Source organism: Nothobranchius furzeri, chromosome 13 (genome assembly GCF_043380555.1).
Source record: "Nothobranchius furzeri strain GRZ-AD chromosome 13, NfurGRZ-RIMD1, whole genome shotgun sequence".
NCBI classification, from domain to species: domain Eukaryota; kingdom Metazoa; phylum Chordata; class Actinopteri; order Cyprinodontiformes; family Nothobranchiidae; genus Nothobranchius; species Nothobranchius furzeri.
This window is the reverse complement of record NC_091753.1, coordinates 29978778-29998901: the sequence shown is the minus strand read 5'-3', so window position 1 is coordinate 29998901 and position 20124 is coordinate 29978778. Positions and strand designations below refer to the sequence as shown.

At 42.7% G+C, this 20124-nt stretch overlaps 1 protein-coding gene and 1 pseudogene across 2 annotated transcripts in view; both read left to right on the top strand.

Moving 5' to 3' along the window:
* Positions 1–987: 987 nt before the first annotated feature.
* Positions 988–10553, top strand: LOC139062417 (uncharacterized; annotated as a pseudogene).
* Positions 10554–11135: 582 nt separating this feature from the next.
* Positions 11136–20124, top strand: part of veph1 (ventricular zone expressed PH domain-containing 1) — a 125057-nt gene continuing 116068 nt past the window's right edge. For both annotated transcript variants that reach the window (XM_015951820.3, XM_070543477.1), the window contains exon 1: positions 11136–11214. The gene's annotated coding sequence lies outside the window, so the exon portion shown is untranslated. The remainder of the gene's footprint in view (positions 11215–20124) is intronic.

Sequence of the window (20124 nt, the reverse complement as noted above, 5' to 3'; positions counted from 1 at the left end):
AATCTTTGGTATGACCCGACCAGGAGTCGAACCCCTGATCTCCCGATCTCAGGGCAGACACTCTACCACTAGGCTACTTAGTCAGTATACAGTTTACCTGAGACTGAAGAGAAGCCCTTCAGCAGCTGGCTTCTGCAGTCTGTCTGAAACGCATGAGTGAAGATGGATATAAGGACGTTTTTTTAGACCAAAAGTACAACGACAGAACCCCAGCTCTGATGAGACTGGTGTTGACTCAGGTTTTTGAGTCTTATTTGAAAATATTTGTTGTGCTGCTGGTTTGCCTAAAGTTAGCTTACTATCAGGTAAAGTTGTTGGAGAAAGAAAGGGAATATTCACTATCATCTCACACTAAACACTAACAGGAACAATACTCTGCCCTGAATATGCTGAATATGTAGCTTCAGATTAAACATTATGTGGTACAAGACAAATATATATGATGTTGACTAGTGCGTGTCACGTGTGTGCGCGCATGCGTGTGTGTGCGCGTGCGCGCGCGTGTGTGTGCGCGCGTGTGTGTGTTAAGCCCCGGATCTTCTTCAGTCCTAAATCCGCCCCTGGATAGGGCAATGGTAGATTGGGCGGTGAAGGTCCGAGACCACCAGCCGGGCGGTCTGCCATGGGTGGAGGAGAAGAGAGGTGGGCCTGGCACTGGGTCCCCCAACCTAACAGGCGGTTCTGGGACCAGGAAATCTGGGGGTCGTGGAGACCGAGCCAGGGGAACCCCAGGATTAGAGGAGAGGAGGGAGCGGAGATGATCAGGAAATGGAGGGTCTCTTGGTGGCCTTGGGTGATCATCTGGAGTGACTGGGTTTGGTCTTGGACAGGATAGGGCTGGAGAGGTCTGCCGTCCACCGAGGTCACCGGAACAATCCGTTCCAGGGGGGTCAGGGGGATCTGTAGGCGTTTAGCCAGATCCACATCCATGAAGTTGTTGGCGGGCCCCGAGTCCACCAGAGCATGCATCTGATGTGAGGTCTCACCATGAAGGAGGGTCACGGGAAGGAGCAGTCGGTGGGGAGAGACAGGGGCAGAGGATGACCCAGACTGAGCTACCTCAATACTCAGTGGGTGCCTTTCCCCACCGGAAAAGCAATCTGAAAGAAGAAAAAGTTATTACAGTCAATATGCATTCTCAAATGAAGAGCATGTAGAAACAAGGCGGTAATTTAATCTAAGATAATTTAATACAAAAGAGTGTCACTCCATTAACTGAGCTGGAAACTATTTTCAAAATTAAACAATTTTACTCCTTATTCCCACAGTCATCCCATATTCATATTTTCCTTCACTTAAGCCGCTTTCACATCTGGGTCGGCACGGACGTGTTCGGAACCGAATGTTTTGTTCACATGTGTGTATTCCGTTCTGAGCAGACCTATTTTTTCAGACTACTTCCCTCTGAGGTCCGGCTGGTGCCGAGCAGACACTATGGACTGATTGGCAGCTGAAACTCACACCTACCGCCTCCGACTGGGGAGTTGGATCAAACAGCGGAGGGTGCACATGCGCGATTACATTTCATTCTGGTTGCTGTCGAGCCTGCATGAAGCACTGAGCTGCTTTCTCCCGCCCCGAAGCAGAGGAGGACAGCAGTGTGTGTGTGTGTAGCAGCGGTTATAAGGACACGTCTGCAGCGGAGGACACATCCTTCCTGCTTCAGCGCTGTAAAGAGGACAGCAGATTATGAGAGGAGCGCAGTGTGTGTGTGTTGGTGCAGCGGTTTGATGAGGACTGATGGGCACGATACACGGGAGGCGACAAACGACCGCGATCAGTTAGCTTCGTCGCTGTTGTTTTTATTACCAGACACACGGGAGGCGACCCGCGGCCAGCGGCAAAGCCGTCGACGCGTTCTGTTCCATGGGAAAATCGAATCTTCCATTGTTTTGATTGGCTGTGTCAGGTTGGAGGGAATTAAGGTTATTTAAGCGGTTCAGAATTTAAAAAGCGGTAGATATGATGTTTCACAAGGTGCTGCTAGAGTTATGTGAAATCTTAATTCTGATATTACTATATTTAAAAAAAACCTGAGACTGGGTTCATCCCAAATTACAAACCAGAGAAAGAAACGGAGAATACCATCACTTAATGAGGGACCTCAAGGACGATCCTGATCAATTCTGGTCCTACTTTTGCCTCAGCCCATAGCTATATGTCCATCACAGCAAGTATCAACTTCTCCATGTTTGCTCAGTGATGTACAGAGCATCCTGTCCGCTTATTGGTCAGTGAATGAAACCTCCGTTGATTGGTCCTCGTCCGAGCGACAGCGATGAAAAGTTGAAAATATTTCAACTTTCTGCGACAGGGTCGCTGGGTCACCTGTGCACGACACGTGCACAAACGCAAAATTTCACACGCACGTTTTTCGCGTTTCGCTTAGTAGGAGGGAGACCCGCAATTATCGCTTTGTCGTGCATGTCTCGTTGAAAATGAATGGAGGAGAGGCGATGTCACCTCCCGTGTGTCAAGCCCATTATGCACAGCGTGGTGATAGGTTTTACTTTTGGTGCTATCCAAACTCTAGAGGGGCTAAAAGCAAACCAAAACGTCCTAGTCTCCCTTTAACCATAATAAACTGAGGCCTTCAGTGTTCTGGATTCTTTTATTTTGAAATTTCCTAACAACAGAGGGCTGATGTGTTGCTTTTTGAGATCTTTTAGCCTACATCATGCTGTCAGAAAAGGTCTTTTGGCAGTAATGTACAGGCTAGAGCTTGGTGTGCCTTTCTGAATTAAAAAGAAGCTCTGTTACCTTTTCACATTGAGCCAACTCAATTTGCATAACTTTCTTCCCTTGATGAAGATAGTTGTTATTTGCTTTGTAAAACTTGTATTTACCTTACATTATCTTACTCTGATATTGATTAAAATTCAGTTCAAAAAATGTATTTGAATGCATTTGTTCTCCAGTGTCTTGTTTAATAACACACATGGACGTAATTTTGGGGGGGGGGGGACAGGGGGGACATGTCCCCCCCACTTTTTCCAAAGTCAAGTTTTGACCCCTGCACTTTTTACCATCCAAAAACAATATTACGCCATATTAAATTGACACTGGTTGAGCTCTAGGACCAAGCGGAAAGCAACCGTTTGTGTTGAAGCCTGTTTCCCCTTAGAACATATTGGAAAGATACCCACCCCCACCCCCACCCGTGTCCCCCCCACTTCTAAAGTGAAAATTACGTCCTTGATAACACGACTCCATCCATGAAATAGAAAAGAGCATTCTGACTGAATTTTGGTCAAAAGTTTGTATTTTAAACATCACAACACACATTTTTGACTAGAGACAAACACAAGATATACATCTATGTGAAATGGAATAAAGTTTAATTCCAAATGTACCTGGTGAAGTAAATTCTAATTCAGTTTGATCCAAATGACAAGACTGAGAGTCCCAACCGAGACGCGTTTGATGGTTTTGTCATCATTTCTTAGCAGCAACTGTGGACCAGAATCTAACCTGCTGTTTCCGTGACAGAGCAGCTGGTGCTTTCCTCTGCTGTTTTGCTGCAACGAGTCAGTCTTCTCAGACTCTTCAGTGACCTCTGTGAACTCCGTCTGGAAAACTAAACTGCCTTCTGTTTACTATGTGTTAGATGACAATCTGTGTCCTGCGATGCTGACAACTCATCTTTTTCACACAGAACAGGTTGTGCCTGAAGTGGTTTTAGCAGGTAACGTCTTCCTAACTGTGCTGAGCTGCAGGCAGTCATCTGAAAATAGCCAGAAACAACACACAAATAGATCCAGTTTGTTTTATGTTCCATAGTATTTGCAAATGGCCTTGTCCAGATGTCTGAACATGGTACCAGTATGTAACACGTGAGTTTTGAACACAAGCACTGAAGGGAAAGTGGATTCAGATAATAAATAGCAAAGCACCAAAAGGACCTTCAGGTTTGTGTTTTACTCACATTAGTCTACTTTAAGGACTCTGCACTTCAAATAGAGACAACCTCAACAATTAGGTCGGCTGTGCCATTTTTATTTTATTATTATCAACAAATGCTTTGAGGAGATGACAGTCAGCTATCTCTCAGCACAAACAGACAGAAGCGTTTGTTAATGTTGAGTTCACAGAATAAAACCTGACGGGCAAGTTACACCACAGTGCATTTTGACATCTAGATGTGGTGAAGATGACTGGCTGACGTGCAAACTGAGCATAATATTCTGGTCTGAGAATTTCAGTAACTGCTGATTTACTGGCATTTTCATCCATAACCATCTTTAGGGTCTACAGAGAAGGATCTGAAGAAAACAACATTATTCAACAGGCAGCTGTTGGGTGGATGATGAGACCTTGATGATGTCAGAGGAGAACAGGCAGACTTGTTGGAGGTGATGGAAAAGCAACGACCTAATAAGAGGACATTGGATTGGCTAACAGAAGGCTGTGAAAGATGCAAGGAGAAAGTACTTTGCCAACATAATCGCCTTAAACTCTCAGAATGCTGGGATACTTTTAAGACAGTGGACTTTATTTTAAATGTCAATGAGCCCCTTGCGATTGAGTACACCACTGAGTCATGTAACAATTTTTTGGACTTCTTTGTGGACAAGGTAAGGGTGACAAGGGCCTCCATTCCACCACGTAAGCATGCCCCCTCTGCAGATCTCTGTGTTCCAAAGGCACTGGAGGGTTTTCAACCATTAACTCTTGCAGAGCTTGTGGATCTGGTCATGAGACTTAAGCCAACAGGGGCGGTAACTTATGTTCTCCCGGCAAGGCTACTGACAGAAGTTTTTTCAGTAGTGGGTGATCACGTACTGCAAATTGTAAATAGCAGCTTGATATCTGGGGAAGTCCCTACTCCCCTAAAGCAGGCGGTGGTACGACCTCTGCTTAAGAAATCAGGATTGGACCCAGCAATCTTGTCCAATTACAGACCTCTATCTACACTCCCTTTCATCTCAAAGATCATAGAGAGGGCTGTGTTTATCCAACTGATGTCTTTTCTACAGGAATGGGAAATTGGAGAAGTATTTCAATCTGGGTTTAAACCCTTTCATAGCACTGAATCTGCACTGCTCAAGGTCCTTGATGACATTTTATTGGCTAATGATTCAGGTGATGCTGTGGTTCTGGTGCTCTTGGACTTGACATCAGCCTTTGATACCGTTGATTGTATCCTAATAAACCGGCTGGAGTGGTCTGTGGGCATTACGGGCCAGGCACTTAAGTGGATAAGATCCTACTTGACTGGGAGGAGTTTTTGTGTGAGGTTGGGGGACTGTTCCTCCGATCTGGCTGAGCTGCCTTGGGGAGTCTCCCAGGGATCGATTTTGGCCCCACTATTTTTCTCCTTATATCTCCTACCCCAGGGTGAACTATTCCGTAAACATGGCGTGTCATTCCATCTATATGCGGACGATTGCCAGATCATTTTTCCATTTAGGCGTGGTGGTTTATGCACCATTCAACCACTGTTGGACTGCCTGGAGGACATCAAGCTATGGTTGGCTCAGAACTTCTTGTGTTTCAACGAACACAAGACTGAAGTAATTCTATTTACGCCACCAAAGACCCTAGGAGGTGCCCAAGGGCTTGATTTTTCCACTCTGGCACCGCATCAGAAGGCGGTGGTCACTAACTTAGGGGCAAAACTGGACGCAGAGCTCAGATTTGATGCTCAAGTGAACGGAATCGTGAGATCTTGCTTTTTTCATCTACGCCGCATAGCGAAAATTAAGCCGTTTTCTGTCACATAGTCATTTTGAAACTGTAATCCATGCCTTTGTTACCTGCAGGCTGGATTATTGCAACTCGCTATAAACGGGGCTTAGGTAAGCTCCAATAGCACGCCTCCAGGCGGTTCAGAGCTCTGCAGCTCGGTTGTTAACATCTACCAGGAGGTCTGAACATATTACACCAGTCCTACGTGCCTTGCATTGGCTCCCTGTCTTTTATCGCATCAGGTTTAAGGCCATCCTGTTTGTGTTTAAGGCGTTAAACTCAGGGGCACCTAAATATCTTGCTGAAATCATCCACCAACATGTCCCAGTGCGTTTCCTTAGGTCAGCTGACCAGAGACTACTAACTGTGCCCAGGTACAGCCTGAAGTCTCGTGGGAGTCGTGCCTTTTCAGTACTTGGACCAAGTCTCTGGAATGAGCTGCCAGCTGATGTAAAGCAGGCCAAATCATTGGAAACCTTTAAAAGCAGACTAAAAACACATCTGTTCACGCTGGCATTTGGACATTGAAGTTGGGGGAAGTAGGCCGGATATGGATTGCGAACTTGCACTCAGGATTTCGTATTGTATTTTAAACGGATTTCTTATTGTATTTTACATGGATTTCTTATTGTATTTCTAATGGATTGCTCATTGTATTTTAAATGGTTATATGTCTGTCCTATTGTGGTGCTTTTTATTGGTGTACAGCGCTTTGCTTGTCCATTTTGGCCATGTGAAAGCACTTTATAAATAAAGTTGATCTGATTTGATTTGATTTACTTGGTCACCAGAGCTCCATCCGTTGATTTTTCCATTTTTGCATCGCTGGTAACGGTTGCTACTCTTTCTTTAAATTCTTTCTTTCTTTGGCTCGGTTTCATTTTGAAGCATTTGCTCATTCTCAACAGGACAATGAGCTTATTGACGATGTGTTGGTACCAGAGCCTGATGAGCAAAAGCTTCATGTATCCTCACATGTTTTTATTCAGTTTTTCAAATGTAACTTGAGTGTGTGTTCTGTGGATCCTATTTTGCTGTAATATTTTAATTTCACAAAGACAATCATGTTTAGGAAAGTAAACTGAGATTAAACGTGTGAAGGTTGTCTGCTACACCAGGGTGTGAACACACAAAATAAAAGACTTTTAACACAAATATTTAAAAACAGTATTTCCCACTTTTGCATTTTAAAAAGATAAACCACAATGGTCACATAAATCAGGAGCTTCTTATTCCTACTCAGCCCCTTTTTCACCACTTCAGACCAGAGCAAAGTCCCCGTTGCTGAAGACAGAAACCCCAGCAGTTGGTTCATCTCCTCTGGAGTTGAGGTGGCCTTTAATTAGGATGCCTCATGCTCATCTTCCTCCTGGAAGTTTTCCAAGCAACTGGACGGAGGTGCATACCTTGAAATAGGGATTATATAGGAATGTTTTAGGAACCCCTGGAGGAACTGGAGTGTATTGCAGGGAAGAGGACTTCCCTCCTATATCTGTAGCCTCCATGATCCATCCATGGATAAGCTGAAGAAAATATGTATGTATGGATGGATGGATGGATGGATAGATAGATGAACAAATACGTTTTATTGGCAATGGGAACATGGGAAGAAAACCAATTTAAAGCTGCCTGATGGTTAGAAATTAATAAAGTATTTACAAAGGGAAAGAAAAGTGCTGGGATCCATGACAGAATATCTGGGGTTTTGTTTTAAATCAAGACCGCAGAAGCATTACTTACATTTTGAAGTTTTGGGGGTCTAAGTGAAGAAATGTTGCCACCTTCTGATCATAAAACACATTTACATATTACATATGTAAGTAAGTGGATGCAAGGAATGCTTTGGGGACTGCATTAGTGTTAAGAGGAGGAGGGAGAGAGAGAGAGAGAGAGAGAGAGAGAGAGAGAGAGAGAGGGAGAGAGAGAGAGAGAGAGAGAGAGATCTGATCTCAAATCTGATCTTTGATCAGAAGAACTCTGAGATTGCTTTTAAGTTCTCTAACATCAAACTAGTAATCATCCAGTCTGCTTTTTAAGGGTAAGAGGTAGTCATGAGCTTTGGGTAGTGACCGAAAGAACGAGATCGCGGATACAAGCGGTCAAAATGAGTTTTCTCCGCAGAGTGGCTGGGCTTTCCCTTAGAGATAGGGTGAGAAGCTCAGTCATCCGGGAGGGTCTCGGAGTCGATTCCCTGCTCCTTCACATCGAGAGGAGCCAGTTGAGGTGGCTCGGGCATCTGGTCAGGATGCCTCCTGGACGCCTCCCTGCTGAGGTTTTCCGGGCACGTCCAACCGGGAGGAGGCCTACAGGGGAGACCCAGGACATATTGGAGGGACTATGTCTCTCAGCTGGCCAGGGAACGCCTTGAGACTTCCCCCGAGGAGCTGGTCCAGATAGCTGATGAGGGGAAGTCTGGGCTTCTCGGCTTAGGCTGCTGCCCCCACGACCCAACCCCGGATAAACGGCTGAAAATGGATGGATGGACGGATATTACAATCCACATGATTATTGTGATTAATTCAACAATATGTTAACATTGACAACAACACACACAAAAAATTATTGTTATTACTATTAAAATTATTATGTTTTGATGTACTGAAAACAAAACAAAATGTCCACAAACAAATAACTAAAATTGGTAATAATACTTTGAATGACCTCATAGCCAGCACAACTTTACAAGGGAGGTCTACTGCTTCCTCCCCAGTGGTCTCATTCCGCCGCAACCTCCGCAATCTGGCACCCAACCACTTCTCCTCTCTTGTTGCCTCCACTCTTCCATCTCCCAGCACATTTTCTGCTTATGAAGTGAACAAAGCCACCGAGTCACTCTGCTCCACACTCTGCTCTTGTCTTAACAACTTGTGCCCTTTAGCCACTAGACCTGCTAGATCCTCTCAGTCGCACCCTTGGCTAAATGATACCCTCCAGTCTCCATGCACCAATCTTAGAGCTGCGGAACGGAAATGACGCAAAACAAAAGATCCTGGTGATCAATTGAAATTTCATGAATTACTGTCCTCATTCTCTGCCAGCATCACTGATGCAAAGAAAGCTTTCTACACTGACAAAATTCTCAGCTCTGCCGACTCTCAGAAACTATTTTCAACATTCAAAACTCGGCTCAACCCTCCATCTCCACCTCCTACCAACAATCTATCAGCTGACACCTTTGCCTCATTCTTCACTGACAAAGTGGCAGCTATAAGCAAACAGTTTACTCAACTGGCCACTCCAGAACATTTGCTACCACAAACTCCTTCTAGCCCAACCATCTCAAGCCCTACTGCTTCATTTTCCTCTTTTTCCCCTCTCACTGAGAACTGTGTGTCCAAGCTTCTCACGTGCAGCTGCTCTACTACATGCCCACTGGACCCCATTCCGACTGAGCTGCTCCAAGCTATTGCTCCTACAGTAGCCGCAGCAGTCACACGTGATCAACGCTTCACTGACATCCGGTACATTTCCCACCTCTCTCAAGCATGCTCAGGTTAAACCGCTGCTAAAAAAACATCTCTTCCTCCAAATCATGTGGAGAACTACCGACTTATCTCTCTCCTCCCTTTTCTGTCCAAAATCATTGAAAGGGTGGCTTTCAAGCAGATCACAGAATACCTCTCACAAAACTGTCTGCTTGACCCTTACCAATCTGGGTTCAAAAAGGGCCACTCCACTGAAACTGCTCTGTTAGCAGTGACAGAATCCGTAAAAGAAGCTAGAGCGACTGCCAAATCCTCAGTGCTTATCTTGCTCGACTTATCGGCTGCATTTGACACTGTCAACCATGGCTTCCTTTTGTCCACACTCTCTAGCATGGGCATCACAGAGAAAGTACACGCCTGGTTTGAATCGTACCTCACAGGACAATCATTCAGTGTATCTTGGCTTGGAAAATCCTCTACCGTGCACCATCTTGCCACAGGAGTCCCCCAGGGCTCTGTACTAGGACCTCTTCTCTTTGCCATATACACCACCTCACTGGGTGAGATCATTCGGTCACATGGCTTCTCCTACCACTGCTATGCAGACGACACCCAGCTCTATCTGTCATTTCCACTGGACGACCACACTGTCTCTGCACGAATATCAAACTGTCTCTCTGACATATCAAAATGGATGAAATCCCACCATCTCCAACTCAACCTCTCTAAAACTGAACTACTTGTCATCCCTGCAAAACCATCCATACAGCACAATATCTCAATCCAAAATGACTTCCTGTCTCTGGCTCTTTCAAAGGCAGTTCGAAATCTGGGTGTTGTGATTGATGAACATCTAACCTTTAAAGATCATGTTGCCTCTGTTGCTCGTTCATGCCGCTTTGCGCTGTATAACATACGAAAGATCCGACCATACCTAACATAACATGCCACCCAGCTCCTGGTGCAATCTACTGCAATCTACCGTCATCTCCCGCCTCGATTACTGCAATGCTCTTCTAACTGGTCTTCCAGGCTGTACTGTGAGACCTCTTCAAATGGACCAGAATGCAGCGGCGCATCTGGTCTTCAATCAGCCAAAAAGAGCACACGTCCCCTCTGTTCATTGAGCTCCACTGGCTACCGCTAGCAGCACGCATCAAATTCAAATTGCTAACACTAGCATACAAAGTCCGAGATGGTACGGCTCCCATCTACCTGAATCCTCTTGCAAAGGCTTACGTCTCGGCCCGGCCGCTCCAGTCACCACAGGATCGTCGGCTAGCAGTGCCTACACCATGCTCAGGACAATCCAGACTCTTCTCATGCATCGTTCCACAAATGTGGAATGACCTTCCAAGCACTACCAGAACAGAAGCTTCCTTTTCAATTTTCAAGAAACTCCTGAAGACCCTGCTCTTCAGAGAGCATCTTCTTAACTAGCACCGTCCCTGCACCCGTCCCCCGTCTCTACTGTCCCCTCCTTGTTCCCTCCTCCCCATGACTGATGTCAAGTTGTTGTTGTTATTGTTGTTGTTAGCTTCAAGGGCAACATGCCGATTATCGCTTGTAAGTCGCTTTGGACAAAAGCGTCTGCTAAATACAAACATAAACATAAACATGACTAACAAATAAATAAAGGGTTGTCATAATCTGAAATTTAGGTGTGAACATTCATTCGAAATTTGAAACAAACAAACAAAAACAAAAAAACTGCATCTATTTGAGAAAACACAGATAAATGAGAACCCCACTGAAGACTTGGGGCCCATGACTATGAAGGTTATTTATTGCTGTCATATTTTGTCCTTCTCTCAAATGTTGCGTCGTTCACTCCAGTCGGCCACACGGAGGCGCTATGCCCAAGGCTGAATAAAAAGAAGGACCATTGAAGTGTCCTGTGGAGGAATCCGACTGAAGACTTGCAGCAGGGATGTGTGTGTGTGTGTGTGTGTGTGTGTGTGTGTGTGTGTGTGTGTGTGTGTGTGTAAGAGAGAGAGAGAGAGAGAGAGAGAGAGAGAGAGAGGGGGGGGGGGGGGGTTACCGCTTCAGAGGCAGCGAACCGGGGGAAGCTTCACGTTCACGGACGTCCTGCAGGGAAGAGGTAAGCGGTTTCACATGACATTACGGACTTCAGCGTTGCATTAACTACAATAATAAGCGCTTGAATGTCCGGAATTACCTGACGTGAGGAAAGTTGAACGGATATTTCTAGTTTTGATAGTTTTCAGTTGACAACGGTGCAGCTGAAAAACGTGAAGCTCGCGAGCTCTACATGCAGCTGCTACAGGGTGGTGATTACCGATGGGGAGCGCTGCAGACACACACCTGACTTTACAGAACGATAATGTGTTTTAGCGGTTTGCTCTAATCACACACACACACACACACACACACACACACACACACACACACACACACACACACACACACACACACACACACACACACACACACACACACACACACACACACACACACACACACCGTTTCGGTGTAAATACAATGGAATGTATTCTGGGAGCTGGACAGACAAGTTCAGTTACATTGTTCACACGTGATGTTTCACAACGTGTGTGTGTGTGTGTGTGTGTGTGTGTGTGTGTGTGTGTGTGTGTGTGTACATATCAAAGTTTTCATTTGTCAAATCCTTTATAAGCCCCTCTGGGGCCTCCGACCATTAGCACCATTAGAGACACATAACAAATGCAAAATTTTCGGGACATGTGACAAAAACATTAAACCTTAAATAATTTATGTGGATTTGATTTCATTGCAGATATTATTTGTTTAAAGATTCTAAAGTAATTTCATCGCCACTGATATCATTTGATGACAGATGCAAGAAACTTTAATTTCCTTTAAAGAGATGTATTATTTAGAGCAAATAGATTCACTTTGCAAATAAAAGAATAAAACAGAATTAAAAAACATTTTTTGTTGCTATTTTTCAATTGTTTTGTTAATTCCCTTTCAAAAACCTGGGTGCTTTTTTGTAAATTTCTTTCTTAGAAACAATTTACCACGAGATGACCAGGATTTAATATTAAAAAGTCTCTTTGGTGCCATTTTAAATTGTGTTTCTCTGTAAAATGTGTAAATATTACCTTCTTACCAGTTTTAGATACCTTCCTGATCAGCCTCTCTTTGGAGAAATAGAGTTTACAGAGTTTCCTTAGAATTTTATGCGTTGTCCAGGGGGGCCTTTTTGCTTGCGGATTTGCTTCGGACTTGTTGCGCTTCCCTTCCAGGTATCTATGTATCTATGTGAGTGTGTGTGTGTGTGTGTGTGTGTGTTTGGGGGGGTGGGGGGTCATAGGCATGGTGCTGAAATTTCAGCCATGGCGCAGTGCCATGCCTGAGCCTATGGAGGGGAAACACTGGCTTACTTGACGGACTAATGAGCTAACGGCTAGTGTGAGCACAGCAACACCAAAGTGGATCACTGTCATCTTAACACTTCTACAATTTCTAAATCTTTATAGCAGTTCCTGTAAACATCTTATAAACCTTTACAGTGTTTCCAATTTCCAAATTTTCTATTTAAGCTCATCTTAATAATGTGCAAAAATAATATAAATAACAACAATTTTATTTATTGGAATGCAAGCATTATTTTCTACAAACACTACACTTTGGGGTGCTAATGATTTGCACACTGAGATGATTTCTTTAATCAGCCTGTACTTCTGGGTCTTCTTCAGATGCAGAAACCATAACATGCTTCCTGCTCTGACTCAGAGTGTAGGCTGCAGGCCAGCAGGAAGCGTAATGAATAATGAATGGTTCTGAAAGTGTGTGTGAATGTTAGTCGGTTAAGTGTCGCAGTTATGGTCTAGGCCAACCAGAAGTTATTCTGTCTCCCATGGAAATCCTCTCAGTAGAGCAAAACAAAACAGCAAAAATGCGTCTAATGTCAGACACAATGTCCATGCACATTTATAATCACAATTACCCAAAATATCACTGTAACAGTTTATTTTTTCTAAATTTTTAGAGGAATAAAAAAACAGGCGGTCCTAAAATGTCTTGACATTTTCTTGTACTCAGACTATTCCCACTTGATTGTATCTCATATGAACGTTCATAGTCAAAGCCAGGATTTTATATGCAGCGTTCGCATTTCTCTTTGCCTTTTAAGCTCTGCAAATGAAAACTGACTAGAGCACATAGTTCATCTGTTGCTATTTGTTCATGGATTTTGATTGGGTAGTGCTGCTGTGGATAGTAGTCATGGTCAATGATGATGTCTTTAGCCTCACAGTACATCACAAATAATCATATCACAAGAGGTCAGGGGTCAAGAGTCCTCAAGAGCTACCTTCCAGCAAATTTTACATTTCCCGCTTCATCACACATAAAGGTGCATGAAGTAAGGATGGCACCCTGTGGTCAAATGTGGGTACTGCAGTCATGTATTAAAACGAACAAGTTTGTTCTGAGCAACTGTTTGCCAGTTACGGCTCAACACCAGAAGTCATGCATAGTGGTATATAAATACGTTTCACTGTAACGCTAGGTTCATATCAGCCGTGAAGCGGATTGCTCACGAAATTTGCGAGCTGCCTGCTGCTCCTCTGTTCACATCAGGCAAGAATTTTAGACGAGCGCTTCTGCTCACGCCCACTGTTCTAACTGTGAACCTGGGATTGCAAGGTGTCCCAAAAGGCATTGCGTCGCAGCAGAGGAGAAAGCTCATAACTGTAATGTTTTATATCTGAAATACAAGTAAAGTAATACAAAGTTGTCTGTTATTGTAAATTATGCATAACCTAAAAGTTTCTGTATGTATTGTAATTTTTTTCAGTCTCTTCACAATATCTTAAAATGCTAACTAGCTAGCTCACTATCAAAATAAAAGCAACTTTGCCTCACATACCTCTGTTTTGGTGAAAAATAAACTTTTTTCTTCATTTAACAGCGAAAACTTGGGTATTTTATCAATTTTGATTAAAAGTAAACCAAATATTTTGCTAATAACATGTATTCATTGTCTTTTTATTATTGGAGGGACAAGCAAGACTTTAATTTTTATGTCAGTTCATTTTTCTAACCGAAGAAACAAGCAGCACTTGTTGTCTTGATGCAACTGAGTATGGTTCTGGTCCTATTAGTGTCCTTGTCCTCCCAGACTTGATTTAATGGACTTTCTGCTGTACTTGCCAAGAACATACTTGTCAAGTACACAAGAACATGCTAGCGTATTTCGGTATTGAAAAACAGCCAATGACTATGTCCCTGTTCAGCCTTAAGGAGAAAAACTGGCAACCACGCTCAATGTAACCTTCTTTCCAACATGACTGAGGCATTAGACTGTTTTGTGATTATTTCCCCGCAAATCTTTTCCATATTTTTCTAGGGATGTTTGATATTGTCAGTCTATCATTAATATCGGCATTAAAATTTAATATCAGAAAATATCGGTATCGGTTTTCAGTCTTTTAATGACACGAACTTCACATAACATACATATATATCAACCTCTTCAGCTATATTTCCTCTCTCTCAAATTTTCTAAATATGACAGATCTGAGGTAAAGTTTTTGAGATATTTTAGTTTAATTGGGAATGTGCGCTGTCCTCACAGTATGTAGCTGTGTATAGCTAGATGGCTAACAAATGACTAAAACAAAAACAAGATTCTTCACCCAGGGCTTGTTTTCTTGAGGATTTTTATAAATGTTTTATTAGCAAAGCTACAATACACAGAAAAGGACAAAGTACATTACTAACTAATACACACATAATATGTCACGCTAAGGGAGAATGAGATTCAGCTGCTGTTGGAGACACATAAAAACACTTTTCCTATTACCAACGTAGATTGAAGTAGTTTTAATTTTTCACAGAAATGATTAAAAATGTAAAGATGAATGATAGAAGATATGTGATGTTAGCAACCTAAAATGTTTTAGTTTTTCTTTTTTTATAAGAGGGGGACACAGCATATATTGGTATTGGTTTATATCAGTATCCAAAATTCAGAGTCAGCAATATTGGTATATCGGATATCGGTACAAAAATCCAATGTTGAGCATCCATTTATTTTACCTTCATTTATAAAGCGCCTTAAAATGCAAAACGCTGCACATAACAACTGACAACCAGCTACCCAAATTAAAAATGGCAATATAACCAGTGTTTTTCAAAAATAAACCACCATATAAGAGCTTTAACTCACTAGAGTAACAATAAAAATTATGCCATAATGTGAGTCAACCTCATTTAAATCTCTGATTGAATGCAGGATGGTAAAAGTGGGTTTTCAGGTGGGATTCAAAGGGGGTAAGTGCCTGACCTCCAAGGGCAAGACGTTCCACAACTGGAGTCCAGCAAGTCACCTCCTGACCATGTAACGTTCTGCAGATTCTTTTAAATCAAGTGTTAGAAAAAGGAAACATCACAAATTTGCATAATGACTGCAGCTGTGTTTGCCCTACATAGGCTCAGGTGGCGCTGCAGCATGCCTGAAGTTCTAGCGCCACGGATATAAAATCGGATTAGGTTTTTGAGAGTTACCAGACACCGGGACCACATGCATCCAGTGTTAGATGCTCTGCACTGGCTCCCAGTGCAGTACTGAGCACAATTTAAGATCCTGCTTTTTGTGTACAAGGCTCTTCAGGGCAGTGTTCCTCCTTACATTCCTGCACTTTTGCACAGGCACGTCCCCTCTCGGTCTCTTCAGTCAGCTGATCAGGAGCTGTTGGTTATCCCCCGGTCAAAATACAGATCAAGGGGGGATCGTACTACCTCGGTTATGGGTCCAACTCTGAGGAACGAGTTGCCCTTGAGCGTTGGGCAGTCGCCATCTTAAGTCTCACTTTTATATGATAGCCTTTCTGCATTAGGGTTCACAACACTGGCTTGATTTTATGTTTTTTTAATATCCTTTAATTTGTTTTTACCCATGTCTCTTGTTTTATTTGAATATCCTCATCTTTTATTATTTTACTGTCTTTTATATTTGCTTTCATCTCTTGTTTTTATTGTTTTAATGATCTTAAGATCTTTATTTTGTTCTTATCGTGTTCTTTATGATGATGTTCAGCACCCTGGGCTTCCAATAAGGTTGTGGAAGGTGCTTTATGAATACAATTGAATTAAATTAAATTTGATAATTATTTTCAACTATGTTGTTTTTGCAATGTTTGAGACCAAAGTTTAAAATTTAAATTGACTGTTTGTAGAGATAATCTTTTGAAATTTGTGGGCAACTGTAATTAGCCGATGCTTAGCATGACTGGCTTAATTGATCAACAGTTGAATGAAACATTTCTACGGTCCTTGAACGTACCTGTACAAATTCTCAATAAGAATAACACGTCTTTTTGTGGAAATTTCAAAATTATAATTTCCATGTTAATCAGAAATATTTATATATATTTTTTAAGAGATAACTGGACAAAAATCAATAATGGCAGGGTGCTTTGTTGACCATTTTTATAAGGTTCACTGTTGAAATTCAAGCAAACTAAAATTAAGTTGATGATTTTAATGTTTGGAAGAAAAATTAATCTTTTAATCGATATATTCAGTAACTTAGTTGCACTGTGTTCATTCATTCATTGTCCAGACTTTCCCATGAGCAGCAGAGGATTGAAGCTTGTGTGTCAGAGCTACACTTTCTGAACCGATGCTTTACAGATTGTTATCTTCATCTCTCAGCCATCATAAGTGCTTGTAGCGCTTTAAGCTGTGGTAAAATGGTCGTTCACCAGTTGGTGGATTAATAACGTCTGTGTGAGTGGTGGACCAGAGATCAGCTCATCATGGCTTTTTAGGATCACTTCTCCACCATCTGCATGTGTACTTCTTGTCTGGTGCTGCGTTTTCTAAACAAACCATCCATGCCCACTCTCTCTCTCAAAACTCCTCCCCCTCTTATCTTGTCTCTCCATATTTCTCATCCAGCCAATCTTCTGTATTCTGTTGTTTTACAGGAGCAGTTTTCCACTTCTTCTGTCATTCCGTAATTCCCAGCTGTTACTCAACAGCTGCACAACTCCAAGGCATTAATTATGGAGAACTTACCCTCACACACATCCCCAAACACACACTCGTATAACAGTCCTTCTGCAGTGTGTTCCTGCCTCGGGGGTCTATCTTTCAAGTTTTAACTCTGTTCCCTGCAGCAGTGTGAACTTATTTCCGAAGACGTCGTCTGGGAGTTTCTTCCCTGTGACTTATCCGTCTTACTTATTCATGAAATTCCAGGCATCCGTTACATAACCGATTGGCCCATTTAGTTGTAGGTTAACTTTGAATTTAACCAGACTTTATTTATATTATGAATACAGGATTATGCAATAGAAACAAGGGGAAATGTAGAAAAAAACAGACTTTATTTATATTGTTTATTTTAGGTTAACAGTTTTTACAGAAACGGTAATGGACACCTTTTACTGTAGCTTTAATCTTGGTCCTATTGTATAAAATCAAATGGTTACAGACAAAAGGCTACTTCTTCACGCTCCAGTTTGCCGTCTCAGCTAATTTTGTTCAAAAAGCAAAACTTATTGCCCGTGTTTACTTTCATTTTCAATATATTTGTCAGTAGGAGTTCGGCATTAGCTCCCCATTTCAGCATGACACCTCCGTCTGTTGTGCCATGGCAATAGCCGTTTAGAAGACATTACCGCAATATTACTACCAAGCGAGGCGGAACGAATGCCGCAAAATTCGCGCAACGCCACCCCGGCATGGCACGTTTATAAGACACACGTTGCAATAATATTACGCCGATTTGCCGGTGTGTCTTGTAAAAAGGGCTTAAGAAATGAACTAAATAAAACTGCTACAAGGAAATTACCATGAACCAAAAGGCTGGGAGAGAATGCAAAATAACGATGAGTTATGCAGAAAACTACTGTTCCCTGAAGGAGAGGAACGAGATACAACACATGTGGTATGGGATATCATGCCCTCGCGTCGTCTGACTAAAGACACCTTTAATCACGCCTTTAGGCCACATGACGTGTGATGTAGGGGGCAGGGTCCACCTGCTTATAAATACCCTGCTCACACGTCATCATGCTTCAGTTTGATAACCAGTCTTCACCGAGCTTAGCTGAACATCAGTGCAATGAAGGTGTTTGTTCCTCTCCTTCAGGGAACAGTATTTATATGCATAACTCAACATTCCCTTTCAGTCAATTCACTCAGTACAACACACATAGTATGGGACATATATACACGCCGTGCAGAGCAGCCATAGAAAATTGAGCCCAAAAGGCGATACTTTAATGTGAGCCTTGAGATCCAGCAGACAGAACAGAGTGAGCCATTGAAATGGCAGTCACATCCAGACAGTAAAACCGGGTAAAAGTGTGTGGTGAACACCAGCTGGCAGCAGCACAGAGGTCGCTCACTGGGACCCCTCTGAAAAGGGCCCAGGATGCAGTCACACCTCTAGTTGAGTGAACTCTCACTCCCTGAGGTAAACTGAGACCCTTGCTGACGTAAGCAAGAGAAATGGCCTCCACCACCCAGATGGAGAGTCTCTGTCTGGACAGAATTTTACCTCTGGTTCGATTGGCAAAACACACAAACAGCTGAAGGTATTCTTAGATGATGCCCTCAAAGCAAATGGTAGGAACTGCCTGTGTTCTAGATGTATCACCACATGGAAGTAAGCTTCCGTGAGATTGATCGTTGCAAACCAGTTGCCTGGACCAACAACATTCAATAGTTGTCTCAAAGTCATTATTTTGACCTTGTACATGTGGAGGTGCTTGTTTAGCATTCTTAGGTCTAGAATGGGATGCAGTTCACCTCCTTTATTCAGAACCACAAAGTAACGGCTGTACTACCTTTGTTCGTTTCCGAAGCTGGGACCACACATATTGCTCCCTTCACCAATAGGGTATTTATTTCTTCTCTCAAAACGGTTGCTGCTTCGATTCGCACGGTTGTGTGTAGAACTGAGTGGAAGCTTGGTGGACTTATGTAACCGGTAAGCCACAGCAACTGTTTTCTCTACACATGGGGATGGGGCACATGCGCACCAGTGAGCGAGATGCTCCATGATACGACTGACTTTTTTGTTTGTTTGTTTGTTTTCTCTTTATTACACATTTTTCACAGAACAAACAGTTGTGTGCTATGGAGAAAAAATGCTTGAGTGTGCATGGGGAATGCAGCACTACTTGGGGCTGGGGCCTCTGAACACATGAACTGCATGCTCTGAAGGCAGGATGGACCACGGAGCAAACAGAGGTGCTCCAGAGGTCCAAACAGAGATGGTTCATTGCTAGGACAAGTGTGTCTTCTCCCGTCAAGATGAAGAATCTTGCTTGAAGTTTGGGGGTGGGCCTTTGCTCTAGGCCAGGGGTGGGCAATTATTTTTTCCATGGGGCCACATGAGAAATAGAAAATATTGTGGAGGGCCAGGCCAAAAGGCTGAAGTCAATTATGCATAATATTAATGGTATTTCTTTATAAAAAGCAGTAAATACCATTGTTTCTTCAAGCTGGTAAGATTAGACTATATGTTATAAATGAGCAAAAAGGAAAAAGTGAGGTTGTCTTACAAAAATGTGATTTATTCAAATTTCCCAAGGCAATGGTAAACAAAGTGTGCACATTTGGTTTTTGTTAAACATTTGTGACTTATATTAGTTAACAGTTTCAGTCACATTCACTCCAAAACACATTCTGAGTTTCAAATATTGTTGGAAAGAGGTTCTTAGCATTCTACAGACACACAGTATTGTCTGTAAAATAAAATCACTGAACTGTGATCTTGAGAAAGAGGTTTAAAAAAAGTGTCCCAGTTCACTGCTAGTTGCCTACATTTGTGGTCCAAACACCTTATTTTGTGTTTTTAAGTGATTTTTTTCTTATTCAGTGAGAGAAATCTAGTCTCTGCTGGGCTTTAACGAGTGCATCAAAGTCAGGTTGGATGTCTGAGGTGGAGAAGCGAAGCACAGCTGACTAATGATCATCAGTGAGAGAGGATCTATACCTGGATTTTGTAAACTTCATCATTGAAAATGTTTGTTCACAAATGTAG